The sequence below is a fragment of the Protopterus annectens genome, chromosome 8.part0 (assembly GCF_019279795.1).
Source record: "Protopterus annectens isolate FY-2018-M chromosome 8.part0, PAN1.0, whole genome shotgun sequence".
NCBI classification, from domain to species: Eukaryota; Metazoa; Chordata; order Ceratodontiformes; family Protopteridae; genus Protopterus; species Protopterus annectens.
Genome location: NC_056741.1, coordinates 1,504,354,298 through 1,504,374,371, shown reverse-complemented (window position 1 = coordinate 1,504,374,371; position 20,074 = coordinate 1,504,354,298). Strand labels below are relative to the sequence as shown.

At 43.3% G+C, this 20,074-nt stretch overlaps 1 protein-coding gene across 1 annotated transcript in view; it reads right to left on the bottom strand.

The window, feature by feature from the left end:
• The window catches only part of ST14 (ST14 transmembrane serine protease matriptase), a 1,989,024-nt gene that overhangs the window by 1,774,800 nt on the left and 194,150 nt on the right, over positions 1-20,074 (bottom strand). The window lies entirely within an intron of this gene.

Here is a 20,074-nt window from a genome sequence, read left to right as displayed (position 1 = left end):
AAATGAAGGATGATTTGTCCTGAAAGAAAGGTTTTTGAGGTTTAGGTGACTCAGTTGGTTTGTCAGAAAAAAAACACTTAGGAAAAAGTTATGTACTCACCATAACGTTCCATCTGAGTAGTTCTACTTCATTTGTCATCAACTTGTGGGATACCGGATCTGTATCGGATCCGAGCCGGTAATTTCACTAGCATCTATGAGCTCCAAGCTCCTCCCCTTACCCATAATACACCACTACCTTCCAACCACCAGATTGAGTTTGCTAACCCTTATACTGATGACACGACCTGAAACTACTTTATGACCAACCACTGAAGCCCGCAGGCTGTTCATATGACAATGTCAGGTGGTAGGAGGGAGGGGCGGTTGAAGACAAATGAAGTAGAACTACTCAGATGAAACATTAGGGTGAGTAGATAACTTCTTTATCTGAAATAGTTTACTTCATTTGGTCTTCAACCTGTGGGACAGAGTCCCCGGCTACTAAACTCCTATGTGGCCCTCATGGAAGGATATTCCAGAGCACCAGGTGGTCCAAGTGCCTCCTCTTATGCTTGCGAGGCACGTCTCCAGTGGGTCTCTCCAGGGGGAACTTGCAAGCCACTTGTTATCAGGGGGAACTGTCTGGTAAAATGATGGAATTCATAGATACAGCTGAAGGGGTCGAGGCAGAGTCCGAGGGGATAGTCAGGGGGTCTCAATCCAAAAGAGATAACCCTTTCTACCACGAATGCTGAGGGAGAACAAATCTTCTGGGGAACCAATAAGGAAGCCGATCTCCCCGGATCGGACATGAGAATCGGAGCTGGGCCCAAAGTGGACGGAGCTCCGAGGAAGGGAACTTGGCCCAACAAAGCCAGAGCTGATGAAAAACGTTTCGCTCCTTTGGATCAGACACCTAAGCTCCGGCTCAGACAGCCACTCGGATCCACACTGGTCGGATCAGACATGTTCCAGGCAGCTGTAGGCGTTGAGGAAGCAAGTACCGTCAGTGCCGACCCCCTGCCCAAGGCCATCCTCAGATCAGAGTACTCCGAACCCGGTGGATTGATCACAGGAGAAATTGGTGTAAAAAAGTGAAGCGAATTCCCCCTCCAGAGGGAAAGGGGGCTGGCAAGACCCTCATCTAGATCAGAGTACAAATGAACCTCATCGTTTTATCCATGTCAACTTCCAATAAGCTCCGCGTGGACCACGAGGAGGCCATGGACTCCGACCTTGCGATTTGAGGAACCGAGGACCTATATGGAAGAACGTGTCTCCTCTAGCTCCAGGGAAAATCTCAGAGATTGGAGCCAAGGGGAGTCACAGATCCTAGGCTGACTTTTGGCGGGAGATTTAAGCCCTCTCTCTTTCTCTCTCCCTCTTTTCCGCTCCGATTCCACAGGCTTTGAAACAGGAGGCAGAGTCCCAGCCTGGGAGGGGGGAGAAGCAAGGGCAAGAGAGGAATGAGTGGTGGCCACAGCAGCTGGTGTGACCGAAGCAGAGGAGGAGGAAACCGCCTCAGAAGTGGGAAGAAGGGCTTTCAGGGCCAACTTAGCCTTCCTGTCCTTGACAGAGCGCAGGTTAAAACCCGTGCATATAGAGTAGTCACTATTTAGATGGGCAATGCCCAAGCACATTACACACAGTGTGGCCATCTGCAGGAAACAATTTATGGCCACACTCTGTATACCTTTTGAACGCAGGCTTATCAGCCATGCTTCTATCCAGCCACTCAAACAAGAGAAGGGAAAAAAAGGAGAGAAAAATTACCAGTTTTCCCACTCAAACCACACACACAGGTCACACAGAACACACTAAGGGGGGAGGGGTAGCAAAGCACACAAGCTAATGCTAAACTATAACAAAGCTTCAATTACACTATGCACCAGCAAGGGGAGAAGAGGGAACCTCCACAAACGCACACTAATTTGAGAAAAAAGCTGCTTGAAAACAGAAAACCCACTCACTACTCGAAGCTCATGAGATCACAAAGCTTCAGCAAGCTACGGCAAACGAGATCTAGGGGTTGGAAGGTAGCAGAGGTGTATTATGGGTAAGGGGAGGAACTTGGAGCAGATGCTAGTGAAATTGCCGGCTCGGATCCGATACGCATCAGGTATCCCACACGTTGAAGACAAAAGTAGTAAACTACTTCAGATCTTTTTTTACATTAGGGGGCAGACAAAGCTGTCTACGAATAAATTAATTTTAGCAGGATAAACATACTGAAATTTAGCAACGGGAGACAAAAAAAAATCTGCTTAAGATCCTTGGTCATGTAAGGTTTTAAATAAATCAGCCAGTGGAGTACCAAACAGATTCTGATTAGCATCAATGTCAGATAAACCCTGAAGATGAAGCCAGAAATATAGTCTCACAACAGAGCCTGAAGCAGCAACTCTAGATGATGCATCAGTGGCATCACAGCTACATGAAGTGATGAGCTACCTGTGAAGAAGGGGATCCCACCAAAGAAAAAAAATGAGCAATGGACTTGGCCTCACATTCAGGCATGTCAGACAGAATCCTCCAAGATGAGATGAGATGCACGTCATGAGAATTTGAAATGCCAGTGTGGCAGAAACAGACATTCTTCCCCAGTCTACCCATAGCTCAACTGTCCTCATCTGAGGAAGGAGGCTTGGAAGGAAAAAGTTGGGAAGGCTTAGAGTCAGCAACAAAGACCACACAGGCGTCAGGAGGTCAACATTCATAATGAAATTTAAAAGCTTCAAGCACCTTACAAACGCAGTCAGGATTAAGGGCAGGAGGATGGAAAACAGAAGCCAAGAAAACAGCTGAAAAAATATTCAGACCACCAGCAAACATAGAACAGCTGAAGGATTAGGGGAGTCCATCTGCAGCAACTCATTATACCTTTTCTGGATGTCAGAAATCTGGGAGCAGTCTCACTCAAAATGCTCTACTATACGAACCACTGCATGTCCAAAGGGCAATTCTTCAAAAGGGGGAGTCAGGATTTCTCAACACAGCCAAAATCCAAAGGTGATGGCATCTGGGAGAGGTAGGCCAAGTAAGCCTAATCTGAGTCTTATTCTTCAAGAGAAGAATCAGGTTCCCTAAATCTTTGACCACTAGATGGCTAGGAAGGGCAGGAAGAGAACACCCAAGGGGTGGTCTCAAAGCCATCTGGGCATTAAGTAAGCCCTAAGTAAACTCCTGCCATTCCTTCTGAGGAGCTTTGGGAGTTGGGGAAATGTGTTTAGTCTTATATCTCTTCTTAAGGAGGAAGTCTGCTTTAGCCAACTTCAGTGGCTCAGAACTCTACCTCAACTCAATCAGGGTACCAGGAACTTACCAGGAACTTCCCAAGATCTGGGGAATACCCCTAGACCCCCTCAGATATTTATCAACAGTGGTTCCCCCTCTACTTTTGCTATGGACAGTTAAATCTCAGGATGAGCAAGAAGGTTCCAGGCCGGCCTCCAACAGGGTCAAGGCAGAGAGAAAGAATACTTGTGTAAAATCTTACCATAACCATAGATGTCCTTCTCTTCCATGCTGCAGTATTTTTAGTGTGGGATTCCCTGCCTCAGGCGACCTGAATGTTGGCTCCTATACAAAAGCTTAAGCCTGACTTCTGTAGGTGGGTGGGACGTCCCATGTACGGCCATAAATCAGGGACCTTAAATGTGATGTCTGCACGCAGAGACCTCAGAACTTGAAGCCCAGTCAGACAGTCCTAAAGAGAGTAACAAGTGATGTCAGCCCAAAGTGCAAAGTGTCATATTCTGCCTAGTTTGCTCTTGATCTAGGGTAGAGCTTCCTCGTGCATTCGAGCTATGTCCATAGTCCAAAATAAATACAGGGGGTTTTGGAAGGAGGGAAGAAATACTGCAACATGGAAGAGAAGGACATCTGTGGTTATGGTAAGATTTTACACAACTATTCTATGTCCTTCTATTCCTATGTTGCAGCATTCTTAGTGTGGGAGAGTACCACAGCTTAGAGAGAAGGGTGGACTTAGAAGTAGAAGATTCCAGAAAACCCTGCAGGATTGCTCTAGCAAACCCTGCCCTGGCTCTGGAGATGTGGTCCAATTTGTAGTGTTTGGTGAAGGTGTGAATTGTGGACCAGGTGGGCTGTTTCCAGAATGGAGGTGGTGTCTAGCCCTTTGAGGTAGGTTTTGGAAGTAGCCACACGTCTGGTGGAGTGAGCTCTTACTCCATGCTTATGTGCTTGCCATGGTGCGAGCAGAAGGAAATGGATGTTCTGATCCAACATGAAATAGTTTGTTTGGAGACTGCCTTGTCTAGGGCGCTGAGGTGGAAGGATACAAACAGTTGGCTAGATTTTCTGAAGGTTTTGTCTAGGTAAAATCTAAGTTGTCTGTGCACATCCAGGGAATGCAGAATCTTCTCACTATAATTAGTTGGAAAGGGAAAGAAGGTAGGCAGGTGAATGGATTGGTTTAAGGACAATTCGTTGACCACTTTAGACATGAAGGAAGGGTTAGTGTGCAGGGTCACCCTATCCTTGTGGAAGGTAGTGTAGGGGGGCAGGCCATGAGAGCCTTAAACTCTGACAGTCTTCTAACGGAAGTAATGGCCACTAGCAATACAGCCTTCCATGTACACATCTGGAGAGTAGCAGAGCTAGGTGGTTCAACCGCGGCCAGTGTTAGTTTTTCCATAAAGTAGTTTAGGTCCCATGGTGGTGGGATGGGTTTTCCTGGTGGTATGATGTGTAAGACCCCTCTCAGGAAAGGTTTTACATCAAGCCTGGATAGCAAAGGGGGATCTGGAGGTAGACAAATGGAAATGGCTGAAAGGTGGACATTCACTGAAGAATATGAAAGGACATCCTTAATGAGTTCACACACACAGGCAAGGACTAGGGATGGGTCTGCCTGGCCAGGGTCCCTGTCCATATGTAGACAGCATTGGGAGAATCTCTCCCATTATGATAAGTATGACTTCCTAGAAGCAGGTTTCCTGGCCTCCTTCAGGACTGTAAGCACGTCCTCTAAGTAATTATGTTTGAAAAGGATTAGAAGCTTATCACCTAGAGTGTTAGGCCTAATATCTGTTAGCAAAGGTGAATTAGAGTTGCCTTTTGTTGTGTGAATAAGTCCACCTTGTGGGGTAACTTGTGGCGATTGCCCTTGGCTAATGAGAGAAGTAGGGGGAACCAGTGTTGTTTTGCCTAGTGAGTCACCAGCAAGATTTTTGGTTTGTCCTGCCTGATTTTCAGTAGGACCTTTTGGATTAGTGGGAAAGATGGAAAAGCATATAGAAACAGTCCCTTCTATGGAATGCTGAGGGCATCCACCCCCCAAGCAAGTTGAGAGTGATCCTTGGTGCAGAATTTGTTCAACTTTCTGTTCAGGGGGGAGGCAAACAGATCCACTTGGTGTGCCCCACCGTTGGACAAGGTCGAGAAAAGTCTCCCTGTTCAAAATCCACTCATGTTGAAAGGATGCTCTGCTGAGAATATATGCTTGTTTGTCCTGAGAGGGGATGTATGAAGCTTGCAGGGTTAAGCTGTGCCTGGAGGCGAGGTCCCAAATTTGTAAAGTTATCCAGCATAGGAATTAAGCTCTGGTCCCTCCTTGTTTGTTGAGATACCATATTACTGTGGTGGTCTGTAAATATCTGAAGTTGGAGGATAGGAAGGAAAGCCTCCAGGGCCAGAAGAACTGCAGTAATTTCCCTTACATTGATATGCTTTCTTTTGAAGGGTAGGATTCTATGCCTTCTGTACCCTGAAACCTTTCAAGGTGGCCCCCACCCCAGGTCTGATGCATCTGTGTGCATAAGTTGGGTTGGGGAGGGGATCTGAAGTGGAAATACCTGGTTCTGAAGGATTTGTTGAATCCACCACCTTAGTCCTGTTTGGAGACTGGGTAGAATGGAAATTTGTTGCTCTATGGAGTGTTGGTGTGACCACACATTTTTCAGATACCACTGGAATTTTTGCATGTGCAATCTAGTTAGGGGAAGCATATGGATGGTGGCTGCCATCAACCCCAATTGTTACAAGGATTGTCTTGCAGATATCTGAGGAACTAGCAATAGGCTTTGGAAGTGACTGGAAAAAGACAGGACTTTGTCCTGGGGGAGGAAAGCCCGCATCATGTTTGTTGTGATCCTGCAGCCCAGAAAGATTTTGTCTTGCTGAGGATGGAAGATTTCTGTAGGTTGAGGGTGAAACCCAGGTTTTGCAGTAGGGAAGTGGTGAACCCGAGATTATTTTGAAGGATGTCTTCCGTTTCTGCTAGGAGAATGTCGTCTAGGTAAGGATAGATTTGAACACCTTTGGTCCTGCATTAAGCAATGGCTGGGGCTAGGGATCTTGTAAATACCCTGGGTGCAGTGGACAAACCAAAGGGCAAGGCTGCAAACTGAAAATGAAAGCAGGGCCCAGTGAAACATAAGTATTTCCTGTTGGAGGGTTTTTATGGGAATACAGAGATAAGCTTCCTTTAGATCTAAAGTGGCCATGAAGGCCTGGGCTGGTATTAAAGGGAGAAGAGTTTGAAGGGATAGCCATCCTGAATGATGGGACTTTCAGGAACCGGTTTAGGAAGGATAAATCTAGTATTGGTTCTATCAAATGTCCCTCAACCCCTAAATCGGAAGCTGCAAGATGTCCGACGGTGGAGAGGCAATGGAAGTAGGAGTGAAAACCTTGACCTTTTTCCGTGGTGGTTCAAGTTAGAATGGCCAATTTGGGATCCATCCTGAGCATAAGTTTTTTTGAGTCTTTGGTTCTCTAAATAAATAAAAGTTAAGTGTGGCCAGATGGCTACTAAGGGTCATTGAAACAAAAGAGTGACAAATGAACAAGATGTATGGTCGTGTTCCTTCCCTAGACAAAAGACACAATGGTTGTGCATATCTTTATGCAGTATCTGAAGCCTGCAATGGCATTTGCCCTTCTTAGCTGACATTGGCTAACGATAAAGTACAGTTTTGTACCTACCATAAATGTAGATGTCCGATAGATATGCAACTGCAGTCATAACATATGGGTTGTCCTGCCTCAGGCAGTCCTCGGTCGGCCGGATTCCAAAGTCTGGGTCTGACGTCGGCTGATGTCGCATTTCTCTCGGACGTCAGAGCGGCTGGAGTATATAAGCATCAGCCGACGCCATTTTCTTCAGTGTTTCTTGCCCCAGATGCCAGGTGCCCTCCAAGGAAGGCTGTAATCAAATTGGAAGACAAAAACAGGATTCCAGACAAATAAGTAAGCAATAAACAGATACACCATAACAGATATCCCCAGCTAAGAGAAAACAGGGATAGGAGTGGACCCAAGGCATAGAGGGGTATGGAGGGAGGGAAAATCCGACTGCAGTTGCATATCTATCGGACATCTACATTTATGGTAGGTACAAAACTGTACTATGTCCTTCAAGAATGCAACTGCAGTCATAACATATGGGTAGAATACCATAGCTTAGCTGGGGGAGGAGGTATGCTCTAGGAAAGAGATGGTGTGGCAATCAAACCCTGCAGGACTGCCGAAGGAAAGCCTGCTCTGGATCTGGAGTATAGAGGGAGATTGTAGTGTTTGGAGAATGTATGCACGGAGCTCCATGTAGCAGCTTCTAGAATGTCCTTTGTAGGCACCCCTCTTAAGAATGCTGTAGAGGTGGCTGTAGCTCTGGTGGAGTGTGGTCTGACATTGGCTGGAGCATTCTTCCCATGGAAGGAATAACAAAGTCTGATGCAATGTCCAATCCATTTTGAAATAGTCTGTTTTGAAATTGCTTTTCCTTGTACTCCAGGGGCGTAAGCTACAAAAAGTTGATCAGACTTCCTACTGTTCTTGGTTCTGTCCAGGTAGTAGCGAAGTTGTCTGTGAATGTCCAAGGTATGTAACAGTCTTTCCCCTTTGTTCTCGGGATTGGGGAAGAAAGCAGGCAGATGAATAGCTTGATTTAAAGAAACCCTAGATACCACCTTTGGCATAAAAGTAGGGTTGGTTCTTAAGGAGACCCTGTCTCTGTGAAAGATTATGAACGGTCGTATTGCTATTAGGGCCTGTAGTTCCGAAACCCTGCTTGCTGAGGTAATTGCCAACAGGAAAACTGTCTTCCATGAGAGAAATTGTAAGTCCACTGAAGCTGCTGGCTCAAACGGAGGTAGAGTCAGTTTTTCTAGGACAAAGTTGAGGTCCCAAGCTGGCACTGGAGCCTTTCTTGGTGGCTTAATGTTCTTGATTCCCCTAAGGAATTGCCTTAGCAAAGGATGTGAAAACACAGGCGGATCGGTATTATATCTAGCTGAAATAGCTGAAGCATGTATCTTTATGGAAGAATATGAGAGTCCATTCTGTAGCATATCTGCCAAGTATTCCAGGATGAGTGGGATGTTCAATAGTGATGCATCATGTCCCTTGCTGGTATTCCAAATGCTGAATCTCTTCCATTTTGCTAAGTAAACCTTTCTGGTGGATGGTCTTCGAGCTTCTGTTAATATCCGCTGAACTTCCTTGGAGAGAGATAGATTGAGGTTATTCATGGGATCTCCCAGGCTGTTCGCTGCAGTGTCTGAAGATTTGGATGCACTGTTTTGAAGTTGTGTTGAGTCAAAAGTAGGGGCCATTGTGGAAGGGCCCACTTCTTGCTGTGACATATGCTCCGTAGTAGTGGGTACCAGTGTTGTCTTGGCCAGTCTGGAGCTATTAGGATCCCCTTGGGTCTCTCTGCTTTGATCTTTAGTAATACTGTGGTCATCAGTGGCAGAGGTGGGAATGCATAGATTTTTAGGAAGTTCCAGTTGAATGAAAGAGCATCTATTTTCCAAGCTTGTGGATGGGTATGTCCTTGAACAGAATTTTTGTAGATGATGGTTGAGGTGAGAGGCAAATAGGTCTACTTCTGGCCTGCCCCATGTCGAGGTGAGTTGTGTGAAGATCTTCGGATGTAACCTCCACTCGTGTGGATCTATGAAATTCCTGCTTAGGCTGTCCGCCAGCACATTGTCTTTGCCTGGAACAAACTGGGATTGTAACTGTATGTTTAGGCTCAGGATGGGCCTGTGAACCTCTAATCATGGAAATTAAGTCTGCGGCCATAGTCATGATTTGTGTCTCAGGAGTAGGCTGAGGTAAGGCTTTAGCAGCAAGGTGCTTGGTCTTGCTGGCTGCCTTAACACGAGTGTAGGCCTTAATAGACATGGCCATAGGAGGCCTAGCAGCTCCACGTGCAGGAGTGACCTTATCTACAGCAATGGTCTCGGGCATTTCCTCGGTTTCAGTATCCAGAGAAAAATCTATAACTGGCATCGGAGTGGTATCCGGTATCGGAGTCGTCTTTAATGCGGTGTCTTCGGTTCGGAGCGGTGGAATAACCGTCTCATGGGGAACCGGAGCACTCGCGGTAGGTTTTGGTGTGGAGTCGGTGGTAGACGCGGGCTGAGGATGTCGGTCAGTGGTAGACGCGGGCTGAGGATGTCGGTCCCGGTCTTTGCGTTTCTTGGGAGTTTGCGATGTCGGAAGTTCCGACGGCATTGTATAAGCAAATTTTTCGCCGAAAAAGTCTTCAGCGAACTCCGCCCGGTGCCTGAGAGTGCGCTTATTGAAGCGAGCACAGGCGACACAGGCTGAGACGTCGTGGTCTGGGCCAAGGCAAGGAAGACAGTAAGAGTGGAAATCCTTATGAGGTATTTGTTTACCACAAGACAGACAATTGTTAACTTTTTCAGTAATTTCTGACATCGGCTGAGGCAAGAAAAGGTCCCCAACGGGGTACTTAGCTTTTTTGATGACTTCGGATTCGAAGAATACAGGAGCTGACCGACCGGCACTTGCGAACTGCTTCTGCTTCGGGCACCGCGCGGCAAGAAAGACTGAAGAAAATGGCATGGGCTGATGCTTATATACTCCAGCCGCTCTGACGGAGAGAAATGAGACATCAGCCGACGTCGGACCCAGACTTTGGAATCCGGCCGACCGAGGGCTGCCTGAGGCAGGACAACCCATATGTTATTTCTGCAGTTGCATTCTTGAAGGACATCTACAGCTAACCAAGCTCAAGCAAAAAGACGGAAAATTCCCCAATGGGGTACTTAGCTTTTTAGAAGTCGAGTATAGGCATGAACCGATCAATGTGGCGTTGTCTGCGGCTGCACAGTTCTGGGCTCTGAGTGCAGATGTCACATTTAAGGTCCCTGGTTTATGGCCCTACATGTGACATCCCACACACCTATAGCAGCCAGGCTTAAGCTTTTGTATAGAAACCGACGTTCGTCGCCTGAGGTGCAGAATCCCACACTAAGAATATTCTAACACAGGAATAGAAGGACATCAGTCTTTCTCCCTGGGTGGTCTTCAGAGTTATATCCACCTCAAGAGAGAGATGTCCAGCTAAGGTTGGACAGCAGCAGTATCAGACATCAATGTTTTGGCCTTTTCTCAAACAGCGGCTGTACCTCGGGGCAGGTGGATTCAGTAATGGTACCCTGGGGTCAACAACTTGGGAAAATGGAAAGTGAAGACGGATTACTACAAATAGTCTTTGGCACAAATGCCTGATGAATATAACTGAGCATGGTCACAAACGCCTTCCTGGATGACGAACTCAAAACACAATATAAAAGAAAAGGAACCTCAGAGTACTTTTATGAAAGGCTCAGTATAACCAGCGCAGTGAAAAGCATTCAGACCAATGTTGAACTATGGCCTTTGGACAGGCGGCAAATGTCTGAGTTGGGATCATACAACTGACATGACACTGGTAAGAATTAAAGGCCTTGGTATACTGGAAATCCCATAGCTTATGACTACTGCAACACTGATGTGGAAGAACCTCTCTGGGACACTGAGTCTTGATTCAAGGTAAATTCACACCAAATTTAAGCATCAATAATGGAGTAGGGTGCAACACAAACCTGTCCTTGTGAAAAATTAGACAGGGCTGCCCTCACCATTACAGCTTGCAGTTCTTCTTGCAGATGTTAGAGCAAGGAGTAAAACAGTCTCATGTAATGAACCATAAAAATCAGCCTGACAGGCAAGTTCAAAAAGATGTCATACGTTCATAGAGGTTTACTAGGATAATGACCACAAGGACATTTTTAAACCTAGCCCTGCATCCCAAATCTCTAAGTGTAAGCAGAGGCTTGGGAGATTAAACATTTACAAGTGGGGCCTGGGAGATAAACCTTTTACAGGATGCCTGTGTCCATTACATACATAGATGCCAAACCAGGGATTAATTTCCTGTTCCCCATCCAACTGTACAAGTTGCACTTGAATTGGGGTAGGGAAGAACTCTGCCTCACAAGGATTGGGAGCCTGTTCCAGAGACTGGGTAACCTCTGGAATACATATCTGTCACTCCACCAAGTCCTACTTATATCAGAGGCAAGGTTCAAGTCTTTTGAATGGGTCATTCTGATTATGTTTTGTGGCTGTATGGGAGGTCCAGAGAGGGGTCTGACAATGCCCTGTATGCCAGGCACAGATCTCCCCTCAATAGCCTGTAGAAGACCAAATATAGGGATAGTGCCTTAAGGCAGTCTACAAAGGACACATTATTTATGCTCTGTATATTTCTAGTGAGGAAACTCTGTGGACGTTCCAGTCTCTGGATATTGCCTGGCTAGGTACATACCATATGGGGCACTGTACTTTATGACAGCTCTGATGAATGCCGAATACAGTAGAACAATGACTTCCTGGGATCCAGATGCTATACCTTTCTTTTTAAGTTGCACAACACAGACGGATTTCCTCACTACTGTAGACACGATGGTCACAGGCTAGATTACAGAGTGTGTGTTCCTAAGTCCCTGGCTGGTGTGTTGTCAATATGACAGTTACTAAGGTTGAATGACTTCCCAAGGAATACTATAATGCACTTCTTGGCATTTAGTTTTAGTCCATAGCTCTGACATTAGTTGTTGTCTCAGTCAACCCTTCCTGGAAAATATTTGTGTCAGTGTGTGATTCAATGACAGCTCCTAATTTGCAATCTGGAAATTTTGTCAGCCATAGGCCATTGACATTTGCCTTGACTTCAGAGAAATAAATGCCAAAAATGAACAGTCCCAGAAAAAAACATGAGGGACTCACAACTTGTACTGGCCTCTTTGTAGAGGTAGACTCTTCATTTCCGACTTCCTGCATCCTGCCTGTGAGACAGCTGGCTAGCCACCAGGTGACAATGGTTTGTACCTAATCTCTTAAGTTTGCCAACAAAGCCAGAGTGGAGTATTGTGTCAAATGCCTTGGCCACGTCAAGGTAGGCAGTGTAAACCATTTTGCCCTCATACACCGCTTTGGTGTCCTTCTCAAGGAAGTCCACCAGGTTGAACAGAACCTGTCCTCAACTAAACCAAATTGGGTTGGGTGCAGTCTCTCGAGGTTTACTATATTATAGATCATTTCCATGATAATTCTTCCCATGGCTTTGCATACGAGACTAGTGAGGCTTATGGATCTGTACTTTCCAGGGTCCGTAGGTGGTTCACATTTGTGCAGAGTGATGACTACTGCTGTTCTCTATTCATGAGACACAAAACCTCTTTGGAGGCTACAGTTAAACAATTCCAGAGGGCCTGACAGGTCAAGTTTCATGCTGTTTAGAAGACATCCTGGGATAATGTATGGGCCCATTGATGTAGCGTTCAAGGAGTTTGCTGACTCTGCTCCAAAGTGGATTTCTGATCTGAAGATGACCATTTCAGGGATTTTTAAGAACTCTTAGAGGACACTGGAAAAACTGCCTCTGAAAGGGGGTTTTAGTAAGCCCTTCAATATCAGTTTATTCTTGCACTCCATAAGCGCTTGTTGATTAAAGCCGTGACATATGGAGCAAGTGTGTGAATTGCTAAGAGGCATGCATCATCATCCCATATTTGTCACACTAAATCCTAGAGGTTTTCCTTCCTGTTTTAGAGACATAGTGAAGGAAAACAGCAATAAGGAAAAAAATATAATAATGAAAAATAAAGTACACACGTGCACCAACATGCCAGTAGGAGATGGAGAGCACAAAAAAATATGGATTTTTTTTTTAACTTGTACTTGTCTTCTAAAACAGACGATGGAGGGGGGGGGCATAACGTCCTCTAACTTCAACAGACAAGTTTAACACCCTCTAACTAAAACAGGTGATAAGAGGGATAGAAAACACTGACACTATTTAAGTTAAGGAAAGAGAGAAACTATCAAAATACAAGTAAAAATAATGCAAAAATATAGAAGGATGAATAAAAATTGAAAATACTTAGCCCGGAGAAAGCTTCTGGAACCTCTTTGCTGTGCGGCAAACGAGACCTGAGGTAGTAGCAGAGTTGCATTATGGTTAGGGAAATCTATCCATGAGCTTAGGCTGAGGACCTTGAGCTTATGTAACAGCTGAGACGGAATGGATCCAACCCATCAGTGAGAATAAAGACGAGACTGACAACATCACATCTGGTGATTCTTTCAAGCATTTTTAGACCCTCTGACATGTATGAGAACAGGAATGAAAGATCTATCAACATAAGAAAGTCGCATTAGAGACGGTCATTTTGAGGGTGCAAATAAATACATTACCTATTTTTGCAATGCTCACAGATTAGAAAATAAAATTGACAAACCAATTTAGCACTTAGGGTAATTACGATTTGGTAACAGAAGGTTGGAAATATTCAGTTTATCTTTCCAGAATTTTAAATTTAAATGTTTAAGACAGTCTAAGTGGAAGTGGTATTTTAATCTTGATTAGCGACAATATTCCATCTGAACTATTTTCTCGGCTATATCTAATGAACTGTTAGGGAATGATCCACTTAAATCCATGGGTTCAGTAAGGTTAGTGGCATGTGACAGAAAACCAAACAAGGCTAAAGAAACTTGATACCACATTAACACATGAGAAAATTAATACTTCTGGGTGATTTCAATTATGATGATATTGACTGGAACACATTCTTTACTAAGAATGAACATTCAAAAAAATGTTTTGACAGTTTTCATAATATAACAAAACTGGTCATGGTTAATACTAGGAGTAATAGTATATCAGACTTTGTATTGTCTAAAGACAATTTAATACCTAAAGGAAATGTTGGAATGCCTTTTAGGATCATCATATCACAATTCCTTAAGTTTTGACATTAGGTTTATAATGCATTTTATAGTTTAAGAAGATAATACATAATTATAGCAATATTACAGTTTGGTATTAATATGACAGATGGGATTGCTGAGTCATTACATGAATGATGTAGATATAACAGCTTAGAAAAGTTGTTGACTTAGTTAAGTATACCATCATTGTTAATAAATCACAAAATAAATGTCCTTACTGGTGGAACAAGTCTTTGACAACACTTTATAGATTTCCAATGTAAAGAAGATCTTTTATAAATATAATAAAAGTTGAATAAAATAACCAAGGCTCTTCAAACAAGAATTTGAGGAAAACTAAGTCTGAAATAAAGTTGGCTACATCTGGTAATCAAAAATAGTATTACAAGTATATTAAATCTCACAGAACGACACCTAACCCAGTCATGACAACTGAATTAAAATGGCTCTATCATTTGGGCACGGCTAATGCATTTAATAAGCATTTCTCTGATATAACCAATGATAAAGAAAATAGACTTTCCTTTAAAATGTTAAGCACAAGTGAAGTTTGACTTTTGATAACTTTAATGAGCTCTGATGGCACTTTTTTTTTTTTTTTTTTTTTTTTTTTTACACACACTCATTTCCTTGTTCAAGACTTGTACTATTTCTTGGATGCAGAAACCAGCAGTAACTCGTACATACAGAATAAAACAGATCTGAATATTTACTATCCTTTTAGTTTGACATCTACACTGGAGGAGTGTTATGAAAAGTGCCTAGATGAATCCTAGTACAGAATAGAGTGGCAAACTTTACTTGTATCGATATGGCTTTACTGTTGACCTTAATGAAATGACTTGAATTTTATCATATCACTAATGTAATGGATAAATGTCTGACGTTGCAGTGCAGATGGAATTGGCTAAAGCTTTTGATACCTTGCCATACATCTTAATTTTCAGTACTGCTGTAAGAGAAACTAAATCTATAATTACCTGGATTATGGAATGGCTGCTTAATAACAAAAGTTGTGGCAGTTTTTGGATCAAGTTCTTTTTCTTCTAATTTAACTGCTAGGTTCTTTCAGGGTTCTGTGTTGGATTCCTTGCTATTTAATATTTGTTTGGCTCTTTTCCTGCCATAAAACATGGATGGATAAACAAATATGCAGAAGATTATAAGCTAGGTTTCATCCTTTCTTCTGTAAATCATCTTCTTTCGGCTGTTCCTGTTAGGGGTCGCCACAGCGGATCATGTTTCCATTTCTTCCTGTCCTCTGCATCATGCTCTTTCACAACAACCGCCTGCATGTCCTCTCTCACCACATCCATAAACCTTATCTTAGGCCTTCCTCTTTTCCTCTTACCTGGCAGCTCCATCCTTAGCATCCTTTTCCCAATATACCCAGCATCCCTCCTCAGCACATGTCCAAACCAACGCAATCTAGCCCCTCTTGCTTTGTCTCCAAACTGTCCAACCTGAGCTGACCCTCTAATATACTGATTCCTAATCCTGTCCATCCTAGTCACACCAGTGCAAATCTTAACATCTTTAACTCTGCCACATCCAGCTCTGACTCCTGCCTTTTCGTCAATGCTACAGTCTCCAACCCATATAACATAGCTGGTCTCACTACCCTCTTGTAGACCCTTCCCTTTCACTCTTATTGGTACCAGTCTGTCACAAATACTCCTGACACAATTCTCCACCCATTCCACCCTACCTGTACTCTCCTTCACCTCTCTTCCACACTCACAATTACTCTTAATTGTTGATCCTAAGTACTTAAACTCATCCACCTTTATCAACTCTACTCCCTGCATCCTCACCATTCCTCTACCCTCCCTCTCATTTACACACATATATTCTGTTTAAGCCCTGCTGACCTTCATTCCTCTCCTCTCTAAAGCATATCTCCACCTCTCCAGGGTCTCCTCAACCTGGTCCCTACTCTCACTACATATCACAATGTCATCTGCAAACTCATAGTCCACATGTCCAAACCAACGCAATCTAGCCCCTCTTGCTTTGTCTCCAAACTGTCCAACCTGAGCTGACCCTCTAATATACTGATTCCTAATCCTGTCCATCCTAGTCACACCAGTGCAAATCTTAACATCTTTAACTCTGCCACATCCAGCTCTGACTCCTGCCTTTTCGTCAATGCTACAGTCTCCAACCCATATAACATAGCTGGTCTCACTACCCTCTTGTAGACCCTTCCCTTTCACTCTTATTGGTACCCGTCTGTCACAAATACTCCTGACACAATTCTCCACCCATTCCACCCTACCTGTACTCTCCTTCACCTCTCTTCCACACTCACAATTACTCTTAATTGTTGATCCTAAGTACTTAAACTCATCCACCTTTATCAACTCTACTCCCTGCATCCTCACCATTCCTCTACCCTCCCTCTCATTTACACACATATATTCTGTTTAAGCCCTGCTGACCTTCATTCCTCTCCTCTCTAAAGCATATCTCCACCTCTCCAGGGTCTCCTCAACCTGGTCCCTACTCTCACTACATATCACAATGTCATCTGCAAACTCATAGTCCACGGGGCCTCCTGTCTAAAATCTCATCTGTCAACCTGTCCATCACCACTGCAAACAAGAAAGGGCTCAGAGCTGATCCTTGATGTAATCCCACCTCCACCTTAAACGTATGTCACTCCCACCGCAGTCCTCACCAATGTCACACTACCCTTGTACATATCCTGTACCACTCTTACATATTTCTCTGCCACTCCCGACTTCCTCATACAATACCGCAACTCTCTAGGCACCCTGTCATATGCTTTTTCTCCAAGTCCACAAAGACACAATGCAACTCCTTCTGACCTTCTCTGTATTTCTCCAACACACTCAGAGCAAATATTGCATCTGTAGTGCTCTTTCCTGGCATGAAACTATACTGCTGACCACTAATCATCACCTCCCTTCTTAACCTAGCTTCCACTACTCTTTCCCATAACTTCAAACTGTGACTGATCAGTTTTATTCCTCTGTAGTTACTGCAGCTCTGCACATCACCCTTATTCTTAAAGATAGGTACCAAAACACTTTCTCCACTCCTCAGGCATCCTCTGACATTCCAAAATTTCATTAAACAATCTGGTTAAGAATTCCACTGCCATTTCTCCTAAGCACCTCCATGCTTCCACTGGTATGTCATCTGGGCCATCAGCCTTTCCATTCTTCATCCTCTTCATAGCTGTCCTTACTTCCTCCTAATCTGCTTCACATCCTGATTCACTATCCCCACATCATCCAACCTTCTCTCTCATTCTCTTCATTCATCAGCCCTTCAACGTACTCTTTCCATCTACTCAACACACTCTCCTCACTCGTGAGTATGTTTCCCTCACTGTCCTTTATCACCCTTACTGCTGCACATCTTTCCCAGCTCTGTCCCTCTGTCTAGCCAATCGGTACAGGTCCTGGCGTCCCTCTCTGGGCCCCTACTATTGCTATAAATGTTAGTATTCATAAATGAAAAATAATGCCTTTTGGCAGATTATTAAGAGGGAATGTATTACATTACACAATAAGATCTTAAATTAAGTGTTTGACTTTAGGGGCTTGGGAATATTAATTTCATCTAATTTATCATTAACTAAGCATATCAAAGTAGCTGCTGCTAAGGTCATGAAACAACTTGGGCTGCTAATAAAAAAAAATATCTGTGCTTACGTCCCATCTGTGTTGTCAATTTTCATAATATCCTCAACTGATGTGACAGAGTGCCTAGATACCTAAAATCCCAGGTGGACTCAGGGAAGGATTTTCCTCTGCACAGTTGAACCAAATGCTCTACCTCTGGAGACCAGATTCAATTTGTAATGAGTAACAAAGGTATGGAGAGTAGCCCAAGTAGCTGATGCACATTTTCATCCGTGAATATTCTGCAAAGAAAAACGTAAGACATTGCCATGGAGCTAGTTGGATGAGTTTGTCCTGGTTATGGTAAGGTAACACCCCAATTGTTTTATAACTAAATGAGATACCATCAGTTGTCCACCTGGATAAAGTTACTTTGGCAACTAGTTTTCCAAATTTCAAGTCCACAAAGAAAAGAAATTGGTCTGTTTTTCTTGCGTCTTTTCTATTCAGGTAAAACCTAATCATGAACATCCAATAAAATGTAAAAAAAGAAGTGATGTACTTACCATAATATTCCACGAGTGCTGTCCATCTCCATTATTCATCTCGGCCTTATACAAAAAAGCTCATGGCCTTCAACCAAGCTCTCAGGCACTCTTCCCTTCCCAGAATGCACCCCTACTTTACCTCAGATCCAGTTTGCCAAAAAGGCCCATAAACATTACATGAAAAACCAAAAAATAAAGGTAGGAAACTTTTACTGCATTCCATTTACTGAAACCAATGAGTCCATAAAAAGAAATATCTTCATTTATTACACAGTCTGCTAGGAGAATAGACTGCTGGTTGGTGAGAGAGTTGTAAGAATAAAAGCGGAGATGGGCAAAACACATGTAAAGTTATAAGTACATAACTTCATTATGTGATATTGTCAATCTTGCCTTTATTCTCATGTATGGGACAGTGTCCCTAGCAACCTGAATCCTGGGTGGCTCAAGCAAGAACATTCCTCGGTACCATAGATCCAAAGGAAGCTCTATTCCTGGAGACTAAACCTAGTTTGTACTGAGTAATAAAGGTATGGAGTTTTGACCATGTGACTGCAGCAAAAATACTGTCCATAGATACTCTAGCTATAAAAGCTGAAGCAGCAGCAATAGTTCTAGCTGAATGGGCTTTAACAAGTTCATGCAGCTGTTTATTCTGGGAAGTGTAAATAAAAGGTACTGCAATCAGAAAGCCATTTAGATAAGCTAACCTTGGACAATGGTAAACCTTTTGTTTCCTGAAAAAGAAATGAATCGTTCTTTCTAAAATCTTTAGTTCTATGCAAATAGAAACGTGACTGTGAACATCTAATAAATGTAACATACACTCTTCTTTTATTTTGGAAATTTGGGAATAAAACGGCAGTTCAACTGACTGGTTTAAGTTGTTGTCCAATACTACTTTAGGAAGAATTGAAAGATTAGTACAAAGTGAAACTCTGTCCTTATGAAACACCAAATAAGGAGGATTAACCAACAGGGCCCTGCAGCTCAGATACTTTTCTTGCTAAAGTGATAGTCACCAGAAGAGTAGTTTACCATGACAACATTTTCAGATCATAATTGTCTGAAGGTTCAAAAGGGGAATGAATAATGACAGTACAAAATTAAGACTCACAGAGGAAATGGACTCTTATAAGTAGGTTTTAACAAGGCTACTACTCTACCTTATTTCTTTATTGCTGACAAAGATCATAGAAAATAGGCAAAAAAGTAAAAGTGGAGGGACTTGCAGCACATGAATACATTGAGCTAAGACGGAAGGAAAAGGGGAACATGATATAGTCACACACATGGACAGGGACCAAGTGCAGGAAGAACAGCTATACAGGGAGAAAAGAATAAGAGGGCATGTTTCATTATGGATCAGGACTGACTTAAGAAAATTCTTCAAGCAGAATGGTGCAACCCTGAAGTGTTGGTCATTGAAGGAAGTTAAAGGACACCTAAAATAAAAAAAAATGGTATGTGAAGAGCTGTCTGCAACATACAAGTGGACTCAAAAACGACAGATTTTTGTCTTCAAAAGCAGGTTCACATTTAAAGGCCTAAGACTAAATATTGGTTGTTATGACACTCCCCCGCTGGAGTAGACACTGCACTTAGCATTGCTACTCCATTCTTCCTCCTCATCTCCTACTTAAACCAATTTGTTTATTTTCTTACCTTCTGAGATGAATTCAAATGCCCATCTAAATACACAGTCTGCCTACAGTTGTGCATAAACATAGAACTAGGCAGTTTCAGCCACAACTCGCTGTGTATTCCCATGTTCATACTCACTACAGTCCACTTGAATTAATCTGCAAATTTGGGCCCTAAAAAGGGCCTTTTATTACAATGACTTAAATATGGGACATAAAAAAGCATCAGAAATGCAACAAATGATGAGTACTT